At 37.2% G+C, this 11,466-nt stretch overlaps 1 long non-coding RNA gene across 2 annotated transcripts; it reads right to left on the bottom strand.

Moving 5' to 3' along the window:
- Positions 1-416: 416 nt before the first annotated feature.
- Positions 417-7,574, bottom strand: LOC131277303 (uncharacterized). 2 transcript variants are annotated; one of them, XR_011647937.1, is made up of 3 exons: positions 5,612-7,574; positions 4,081-4,153; positions 417-3,539 (listed from the first exon to the last, which is right to left on the bottom strand). It is a non-coding gene; the product is annotated as an uncharacterized lncRNA (long non-coding RNA). The 2 variants fall into 2 exon arrangements; XR_011647938.1 differs by lacking the exon at positions 4,081-4,153.
- Positions 7,575-11,466: the final 3,892 nt, after the last annotated feature.

The following is an 11,466-nucleotide window of genomic DNA, read 5'->3' as shown; positions in this document are numbered from 1 at the left end:
CTCTGTCTCTTTCTCTGGGGCTTCTGCCATGTCTAAGGAGCTGTCTCTATTCCTCTGTGTTCTTCTCCTGTGTGTTTGCTTCCTGGGCTCCAGTCAAAACTCCCACTAACTCCTCTGCTCTGCAGTGTAGTTTTCTGAGTCCCCACCCACCAAAGGGATGGGGACTAAATATCCTACTGACGTTGCCCAATCAAAGCCTTAATCATTATTCAATCAAGTAAAAGTGAAACCTCTGAATCTAATATACTCTAATATGCCCAGAGGGACAGAACAGTGTACAAACATAATCCAATATCTATTTTTGGAATTCATAAACAATATCAAACTGCTTCAATTACCTATATTTTCATTTTTCTACCTTCAAATTTGTGGTACAATACTGAGTTCATGAAATCACCACTATTTTCAAAACAACCTACTACAAAAGCACATATACAATTTAATAAATGACCAAGCAGAATGACAAACTCTAATTAAAAACAAATGAAAAGACATTGAAACCCAAATTCCTGCAAACAAATGAAAAAGATTATAAAGTGATAATAGGAGCATATTCTAACAGGAAATATTTGCTTTCTTCCAAATGTAATATGATTATCCCTATTTTCAACATATAAAGTAAAATCTCACTAATTTAGACTCCACTAAAGCAGAATCTTTCAGAATTCAAACTTTTTTTCTTAGGTGGTACCAGGGATTGGACCCAGGACCTTGTAAATGGGAAGCAGGTATTCAACCACTGAGCTATATCCGCTTCCCCAGAATTCAACCTTTGAGGAACAGTGAGAAAAGGCTTGGCAAATAATTGAAGAGCATAAAGAACAGTGTTAGTATCATATTTAATCCATATAAATGAACAATCTGTTCACTAAAACCAACCTCCTAACTGTTATACTAGCATCCAATTTCTTCCAGAAATGATAATTAAAATGGTCACAGTAAAAAAAAAGTTCACAGTATTCATAGGTCTTTCATATATTTTAGGACCCTGTTGTGGGTGACCATGATTAAGTTCCCTGGTTGGAACAGAATAGGTGGACTAGACTATGGGATTAAACATTCCCACTGAGCAAATCCAGCTGTGGGCATCAGAGGAAGTACAGTATGAGAGGCAGAATATGCAACGGTCATGCAATCGTCCTATATTACTTGTCGGAGTCTTGTTCGGTGACCCGAGGTATCGGGAATGAAAGACAAAGAAAGATTGGGTTCAGGGGATCTGAGAGCATTGATTTCTCAAGCTCATCAGACAACTTTATTGAGTCGAGGGGCTAGTATATATACCCCTAACATACGTGACATTCAGCACAAAATCAAGTTACCTATTACCCTTACCTCATGCTATATTAACTAGTGATTGATGAAAACCCAACAAACCTTACTGGAACTATTATTATAAAAATCAGTAACTATACTCATAAATCCTGTTACCCAGGTTGTTCTGTTCTATATGTATTGTTCTGCCTGCAGGTGTGCTGACCCAGCCAAGACTGTGCTCCGCACCGATAATCATAAGGGACAGCTTGACTCAGTGGTCAAGGAAGTAACTTGCTTCCATGGAAACAACATGCCTTTGTTTCCCACATTTCCCCCTTTTTGTTTTAGTCAGGGTGACTGTGTCTGTCTTAGGTCGAGGCTACGCACAATCAGCCTTACCCGTCCTGGGGAAGCGTGGCAGCGAAAGGCCACGTCCCTGTCTTAGGTTGACTGAAAGGCTAGCCAAGTTGCCCGTCACTGACTACCAGCCAAGCGCACTGACTTCGGGGTACTATTGTAGAGTTTTAGCAAGTACTATGTTGTTTGCTTGTCCCATGGTGTCCACACGGTGCAATCTCTGGCAAACACCTTTTCCCAGGCAAGCGACAACCATGAGCAACAGGACTAATACACATATCCCTATTCCTAAGGCAGATAAGAAATGTTGAGATTTCCACCAATCAACAGGATTAAACTTATTCAAATGTGAAATCAAATCATTAAAGATATCCTTATCACTATCTACGTATATCTGATTATGAGACATTTCTAAAATCTTTTTCTGCAATTCCTCAATTTCTAATGACATATTTCCTTTATGTCCTAACAAATGATTTCTGATCTTATTCCATTGAAACAGACATGTTATAATCCAAAGGAGTAATACAAAAATTACTTTCATTCCAATCACATTTCAATCCTCTTAACATATTCAAATTATAAACTTGATCTCCTAAGTGTAAAACAGCAGATTCCAAATCACTAACTCTGTTATTAAGTCCTTCATCAATGTGCTCTTGACTATGCCATAAGTCACTAGCATTCTTGTGCCAATCATGCACGTATTGCTGGGTCTGCACCGTCTCATGCAATGCAACAGCAGCAGTGGCAGCGGCAGTGATGACACCAATGAGGCCAAGAATGCCAGCTATGAGAAGTCCCAGAAATCTCTTAGATTGTTTCAACAGTCCTTGAGCCAGGTGGAAAAGAAGATGACTTTCAGGTGATGACTGCCACATCCGATTCATTTGCACCGGGATCCACACTCCTCGTCTTCTGCGAGCCATGGTGATAATATTTCCATTCTGTAAAATATTCTCAGACAAGCAGGTATACAAAGCACCATCCTTATAGAACAAAGCATTTTCAGTAATGGTAGCCTTCCCTGCCACAAACACATGTGGGTCTCTGACACATGATTGAAAATGATGAATTTGATCTAATTGTAAATATTGTCCATCCATACTTTTATTACCTTTCCATACAGAAGTAGATGCCACTCCTAAGAAGACTTTCCATATTTGTTTTTGATCATGGATTCCAGTGCTATTGCACCATGGCAAAGGAACCCATTTCCCTATATTTTTCCAATCACTATTATTTTTGGTAAAGATTACTTTCTCATCCATATCAAGAGAATCATGAAAAGGATACTGCATATTACTAATTTGTTGTCCCAAGCTATTTATACCATACCAAATAAATCTGCCTTTATATTTGTTGGGATTCCCCTTAGGGGCACTTTCCCAAACTATTCCATAGGAATCATTAAAAACGACAGATCCTCTTCCCATATGGCATTCATACCATCTTTGCATATCATCAGCATTCCTCTTAGGACAACTATAACTTGGATACTTATATTCTTGGTATTGATAAGATGGGAATAAAGTTACCAAAGATTTAGTATTATTATGGCTAAAATTAATCATCGTTCTATTTTTCACAGCCATACATGGTGGGCGATTGCCAATGCAAAGAGGTCGGAAATCAAATGGAAGAAGGAGATTATAAATCTTTTGTCCTTCTTCTCGTGGCTTAAGTGGTAGTCTATCATCCACGGGTCCAGGAAATATAATAGTTTTATTCAAATAGACAGGAAAAGAAGGATCTTTCCAGGTTAACACTCGAAGTAATGGGGGATTAGGGATATAAGCCCAATATGTGTAATTACCATTGCCGGTTTCACTCACTATCACTAGGATCCATATGTGTAGAAGACTCCACTTCTTCAGTCCTAGGTTTAATCCTTTTTGCTGGAAGCCAGATTTCTTCTCCATTTTCTGAAATGATAAGAGCATAGCTTCGCCCCCATACTTTAACCCTGCCTTCCTTCCATTCATTACTTAAAACATCTTTCCAAAATACTGGTTGATTCTCAGAGTCTGCAATTTCTATGGATTTTTGAGAATGTCCAAAATGACATTCAGCCGGTGTCACAGAATCATAAACGTTAAGAAAATTTAAGGTAAATAAAGCTTTAGCCAATTGATCTTTAGGTGATATCATACCATCATCTCTCCCTTTTTGTTTTAAAAGCATAGTCTTGAGAGTATGATGGCATCTTTCAACAATAGCTTGACCTGTAGGATTATGGGGAATGCCGGTAACATGTTCAATAGCATATTTTTTTACAAAAGGAAGCAAAGGATTTACTAATGTAAGAAGGTCCATTATCAGTTTTAATTTTTAGAGTACATCCCATCACAGCAAAAGCAGACCAGAGATGTGAGCGAACATGATGAAACCGTTCCCCACTTTGAGCAGTAGCCCACATGAAATGAGAGTAAGTGTCAATACAAACATGAACATATTGTAGCTTACCAAAGGATGGAATGTGAGTAACATCCATCTGCCATAACTGATTAGGAGTCAGGCCTCTGGGATTAGTTCCAGCCTGAAAAGGCACTGCTGTCAGTGGTCCACAGGTAGAATAAATACGGATAATTTCCTGCGCTTGTAGTCTTGTTAACTTTTGATATTTATCTCGCAGGCCTTTAGCATTAATGTGAGTTAAAGCATGGTAATCACGAGCACTTTGTAAACACCCCACTAATAAATCAGCTCGAGCATTACTTGCTGTCATAGGACCAGGCAAAGATGTATGAGAACGTATATGTGTAATGTAAATAGGATGCTGTCGTAATCTAATGAGATGTTGCAAATCAGCAAAAAGTTGAGATAATTCATCAGTAACAAAGATATGAGCCGTTTCAATATGCTTAACAGTAAGGCATACATATTCAGAATCAGAGACAATATTCAAAGGTTCCTTAAATATTGTTAACACCTTAATGATGGCAGCAAGTTCAGTACGCTGAGCAGACGTGAATGGAGTCTGCCAAGCCTGTTCTTTTCAAGAAGTAACGTATGCTGCTTTTTTATTACTATTACTATATTAAATACCGTACAAGATAGTTGGGCTATGCACATAGCCCTGAAAAGCACTGCAAAAGTTTATTGTTGCATTTTTTACAGATAGAGGAATGCAGCCGGCTTGATCTGTCTAAGAAGACACTAAAGAAAGTCTTAGCAAGTTTTAAAACAAAGTGATAGCAATACAGCTGGACATTAACTTTTTGCAACTAGCAGTGTTTGGGATTTCTGCATACTACAGTGTTACTTTAATCTATGATAAGAGGTTGTTTCTGTGACACACACTCTTTTATAATAATTAAAACCATAATTAACCACATTGTACTTTTCTTTCTAATATTATGCTGAAATATTGGTAACTTTATACACTTTTAAGCATTTATAGAAACCTTTTACTCATACAACTTTAATTAAAAGAGGGATTAAGGAAAGAAAAAACTTGTTAATTTTATAACACTTTAAAACACCTTTTATTCAACTTATAAATTTTTTTTTCTTCTATAACTTGCCACATACATTTAAGTTCCAAGAGTTTATGAAAATTAGCCATCCTACTTTAGGGCAAAACACACTTTTTTGCAAAAACTTATTAAATTTCAATTAGCATTCTCACAAACTTTTAACCTTTTTAATATTCATTTAAGTTTTACATCCTTCATATTATCCTGTGAAGAAAAATAAGCTATTCATTTCAATCTAGGCAAGAACAACTTTTTATAAAAAGACTTATAGTAATTTTGTTAATCAAGACTCACAATTTTTATCATTGTAGAGACCTTATTAACATTTAAACTTATGTATTAATATAAGCGCTTATTTAATTTTTGGCCATTTGAATAGAGCTCTTTTATAAATTTTTATTAATTTATATTACCATCCGGAGGTATCAAAATATACACTGACATTGAATGAACAAACACAGAACAATCACAACACAGTAAAAGAAACATACAGTTTACAGTTAACTCAAAATTCTTACTTTCTTGGTATAGCTGCTTTTAAACTCTCCATTATATCACATTTTAAATATCACTTCTTCAGATTTCTTCTGGAATCCATGTTACCTGTAACATGCAAGCTTGTGCTTGGAAATATTTTTATTAGTTATCAGCAATCAGTTAAGATAACTTGAGCAGCATAAATGTAGTTAAAACTGTAATTTAGCAGTTTAGACAGACCGTTAACACACATTTTTGGATTATTACTCTGTAAGACTATACTGAGACTTGAAGTTCAGGAGTAAACTATTGATTTAAAACTGAAAATTCCTTTTTAAACCTTGATAAAAATTTTGTACTAATTTTATTATCTTGGTTAAATAAGCCCAATTAGAATTAGCATGGAAATAAAACAGAACACCAATGTTGCCATGTTTTCCTCTTTTTTCAGTGGCTTAACTCTATTAACCCCCACTAGCCCACAGCTACATTGTCATGTAGACAGCAGGGGGGTTGCAGAGTTGCTGACAGAATAGTTTCCTTATCTTAGTTAACACTTTAACAGAGAGTTTTCTTACAAGCCTGATTTCACTAACAAGGACATTATTTAGTATCTTTGCCCGTTTTAAATCTTTCAATAGTTTAAAAGTTTTTGGCTCAGGATGAAACTTGGCACCCCCTTGTGGGTGTTGAGCATCAGGAGGAATTTGTTGAATAGTTACAGGAAAAGCTGCTACAGCTTGCATAGCCAGAGGCTCACCTTGACTAGATCCCAGTAAAAGACATCTCATTAATGGAGTAACAGGCACAGGATTTGGCTTAAAGCTGCTACGAACATAAGGCAGGTCTGTAGAGAAAAGTCCACTAGGTGCTTTTCCAGGTTCCGGAGGTGCAGAAGGAACCTCATGAGTCAAATTAGGATATATGTTTACCTTAGAAATATTTAGCTCCGACATAGATTTAGTTAAGAATGGATTTGTGTCTCTAACTTCAAATAACTCCTCTTCTTCCTGTTCCTCCTCTGAATTCCTATCTTTACCTGTATCATTCATAGCCGTTTCCTCCCTTGAGAAAAGAACAATCTCTTCCTCTTCGTCAGACTGCAAAGGATCTAATGCAGCAGCAATATGCTGTCCTAAGGCCCAAACTGATACAGGTATATTCTCTCCTTTCTGATATGCTCTCCTCAATTCTTTCATTACTTGCCTCCACTGCTTAACATTCATCAAATTCTTTCCTTGCGGTTGAAACCAATAACAATGCTTTTGAACCAAAGCAAACAATTCTAACAAATCTGCAGTCTTAACTGTGACGCCTACACTGTGCAACAGTGTTTTCAAAACCTGTGAATATTCTTCCAAGCGTCCTGGTTGATTACCCATACCCTGATGCTAACGGAAAGCAAAACTTAATAATATGAAGCAGCAATTTACCCGGGTTAATTAATTTCGACGCTCCTTACCTTAAAAAAGGCTTTTCAGCTTTCCGCGTTCCCGATCCAGAGGTGGAAGAACCTACGCTGCCGTACTTTGATGAATCCTCTGCCTCGAGCCCCACGTCTGGGCGCCACCTGTCGGAGTCTTGTTCGGTGACCCGAGGTATCGGGAATGAAAGACAAAGAAAGATTGGGTTCAGGGGATCTGAGAGCATTGATTTCTCAAGCTCATCAGACAACTTTATTGAGTCGAGGGGCTAGTATATATACCCCTAACATACGTGACATTCAGCACAAAATCAAGTTACCTATTACCCTTACCTCATGCTATATTAACTAGTGATTGATGAAAACCCAACAAACCTTACTGGAACTATTATTATAAAAATCAGTAACTATACTCATAAATCCTGTTACCCAGGTTGTTCTGTTCTATATGTATTGTTCTGCCTGCAGGTGTGCTGACCCAGCCAAGACTGTGCTCCGCACCGATAATCATAAGGGACAGCTTGACTCAGTGGTCAAGGAAGTAACTTGCTTCCATGGAAACAACATGCCTTTGTTTCCCACATTACTGAACATCTACCGTGTGCCACAATCTGTGCTAGTCCTAAGGGTATCAATAGAGAAGAATGTCTTCCCTAAGGAGCTAACAGGTATGCAAATGAATGAATTGCAATGCAGTGAATAAATGCAAGTGTGTAAGCAATTATAAGCATTGAGGTCACACAGAGATAGTAATTACTATGTTGTTGGGAGAAGGATCTGTTGGAGATTTGGACCCAAAGGGTATCGGGAATGAAAGAAAGAAAGAGTGAAACAAAGAAAGAAAGAAAGAAAGAGAGCTGGGATCAGGGGGTCTGCGAGTAGTCACTCCTCAGACAACTTTATTTTCTGCATGTGGCATTATATATACTCAAACTATTGAGATAACAAGCAGTGTAAGTACCCATTAACAAGACTCATAAATTAAAGAACTTATCTCAAAGTTCAAAGATTTAGTATTCCTTTCAAACTACAAAGTGTGTTTACTCCTATTTCTCCCTGCTCCGGACACCTCTGTACTGCTGACTCGAAAGGCTTAATTGCTGCATTCCTATGTTAAAGCATAGCCATGGAAACAGCACGTCTCCCTTCGTGAGACCACCATGCCTCACTTTCCAACATTTCCCCCTTTTTGTTTTAGTCGAGGTGACCGTGCCTGTCTTAGGTTGCCCTCCTTTCGAGAGTCTTACCTGTCATTGACTACTGGCCAAGCTCTTCAACTTGGGGAAGTTATTGAAGTGCTTTTGCTAGCACCAGATTATTCGCATGTCCCATGGCTGTTACACTTTGCAGTTTTCTTTGAAAATGCTGTCCGGCACAGGTGAAAATCACAAGCAACAGAACAAATATAATTAGCCCTATTCCTAAAGCTGACAGGAAATGCTGTGATTTCCACCAATTAACTGGGTTAAACTTTGTAATATGTGAAATCATATCTGAGAAAATATCCTTATCATTGGCTACATGAATTTGATTTTGAGACATTTCTAATATTTTTCTTTGTAATTCAATTATTTCCAGAGAGATATTACTTTTATGGCCTAGCAAATGATTCTTAATTTTTCTCCATTCTATATCAGATGAATTATAGGCAAGAGGAGTAATACAAAAGTTGTTTTCATTCTAATTACATTTCAATCCCCTTAAGTTTAAATCATACAATTGATCTCCAATATGCAAAACAGCTGATTCTAAATCATTAACTCGATTATTTAAAGCCAACACAGCAGTAGCAGTAGCTATAATGATTTCAATCAGTCCCAAAATGCTTATAATAAGCAGTCCAATAAAGCATCTAGTCCGTTTCAAGAATTCTTGTACCATGTGTAGCAATAATTGACTTTCAGGAGATGACTGCCATATTCAGTTTATTTGGACAGGAATCCATATACCTTGTAGTCTTCTGGCTATTGTGACGGTGTCTCCATCCTGCAACACACTTTCTGACAGACACGTATACAAGGCACCATTTTTATAAAACAAGACATTATATTTTATAGTTATTTTTCCAGTAATGAATATCAAAGGATCCCTGACACATGCTTTCAATTGATAGGTTTGATTTAATTGTAGATATTGACCTGTTTGACTATAATTACCAATCCATTCATAAGGAGGGGCAATTCCAAGAAATACTTTCCACAAGTTCTTATGTATATTAAGATCATAGGTGTTATTAATCCAAGGAGTTGGTAACCATTTTCCTTTACATTTCCAAATAGTAAAATTGTTAGTATATACCACTTGTTCACCCAAGAATAGAGACTCTGAAAAAGGATATTGCATATTACTAACTTGTTGACCCTTGTTAAGTCCATACCATATAGATCTGCCGTTATATTCTTTGGGGGTCCCCATAGGAGCACTTGCCCACACTATTCCATAGGAATCATTAAAAACAACAGATCCTCTTCCTATATGGCATTCCTGCCATCCCTCATTCTCTTCAGGTTCTCGGGATGGACAATTATAATTTTGTTTTTTAGTTATGAATGAATTATATGAGGGAAACAAAGTGATTAATAATTTGGTACCATTACTTTTCATGATAACCACAGCCTGATTTTTTGTCTGCATGCAAGGGGGACTTTTTCCAATACATAATGGTCTATGATCAAAAGGAAGGGTAGGATTACATATTTCCTTCCCTTCTTCATCAGGTTTTAAAGGTAGTCTGTCATCTATAGGCTCAGGAAACACATATGTTTTATTCAGAAATACAGGAAATATGGGTCTCTCCATGTTAGAGCACGTCCTAGAGGTGGGTTAGGAATACATGCCCATTAAGTATAAATTTCACCTGCACGACTCAGAGTTACCATATGATCAGGAGAGGAGAAATCATCGTCAAAATTCTCTTTCTTCTCTATCCGCGGTTTAATCCGTCGAGCTGGCAGCCAAATTTGTTCCCCGTCTTCTGTAATGACAAGAGCATATCCTCGCCCCCATACTTTAACCTTTCCCTTTTGCCAAGTGTTAGTTAGTACATCTTTCCAATATATTGGCTGATATTCAGCTGAGTTACACAATACCTTTTCTTTATTCTTATTCAATGCATAATGCCGTTCAGCATGCATTGTTGAATCATTTACATTAAGGAAATTTAAAGTGAATAAAGCTTTTGCCAATTGGTCCTTTGGTACTATAATGCCATCATCTCCCCCTTTTTGTTTTAATAAAATTTGCTTAAGGGTATGATGTGACCGTTCAACTATGGCCCGACCTGTAGGATTATAAGGAATTCCTGTGACATGAGCAATGGAATATTTAGAGCAAAATATTGCGAACTGTTTGCCAGAATAAGCTGGACCATTATCAGTTTTGATTTCTGCAGGGCATCCCATAACTGCAAAGGCAGACCACAAATGTGAACGAACATGACAAAATCTTTCCCCACTGTGCGCTGTAGCCCAGACAAAGTGAGAATAAGTATCAATACAAACATGAACATATTGCAATTTACCAAAAGTTGGAACATGTTTGACATCCATTTGCCAGATTTGATTTGGAGCCAGCCCTCGGGAATTAGTGCCTTTATCAAACGGTGCTGACATGAGAGGGCCACAGGTAGAACAATGTTTTATAATATCTTGTGCTTGTAATTTTGTTAAAGATGGAAATTTATGTCGCAATCCCTTAGTATCGATATGAGTTAGAGCATGATATTTGGCAGCATCCTGTATAGACCCTACCAGAATATCAGCTTGCACATTGCGTGCGGACGAGGGGCCATGTAAAGCAGAATGTGATCGAATATGGGTAATGTACAGAGAATTTACTCGTTGATGAATGAGTGCTTGCAATTGTAGGAACATCTGAGAAAGCTCATCAGTTACAGAGATATTAGCAGTTTCAATTTGAGAAACGGTTAAGCAAACATCTTCAGAATCAGAAATAATATTGAGAGTCTCTTTAAAAGTTTGTAGGACCATGAGAACAGCTGATAATTCTGTACGTTGTGCAGAAGTATACGGTGTTTGCCAAACCTTTTCTGTAAAAGGAGTGCCATAAGCCACTTTACCATTGCTACTACTGTCTGTGAAAATGGTAAGTGCGTTTTCAATTGGAAATGACTTAACTATTTTTGGTAAAATCCAAGTTGTTCTCCATAAGAATGTTAACAGCTTAGAAGTGGGGTAATGGTTATCAATAATTCCCTGAAAATCACTAATAGCAACTTGCCCATTGTGTATTTGCAGCATAAAGATGTTCAGTTTCAAGCCAAACACAAAAGGACAAATATTGCATGAGCTCAATGATATGAACTAATTATAATAAGCAAATTCATAGAGTTATTCAAGATTCAATATAGGTTATCAGGGGACTGATTGAGATTAGAGAATAGGGAGTTAATGCTTCATATGTACAGAATTTATATTTGGGGTAATTGAAAGGTTTGGAAATGGATGGTGATGA

Source organism: Dasypus novemcinctus, chromosome X, assembly GCF_030445035.2.
Source record: "Dasypus novemcinctus isolate mDasNov1 chromosome X, mDasNov1.1.hap2, whole genome shotgun sequence".
NCBI classification, from domain to species: domain Eukaryota; kingdom Metazoa; phylum Chordata; class Mammalia; order Cingulata; family Dasypodidae; genus Dasypus; species Dasypus novemcinctus.
Note: the sequence above shows the minus strand (reverse complement) of the source record. Positions and strands in the feature narration are given on the sequence as shown.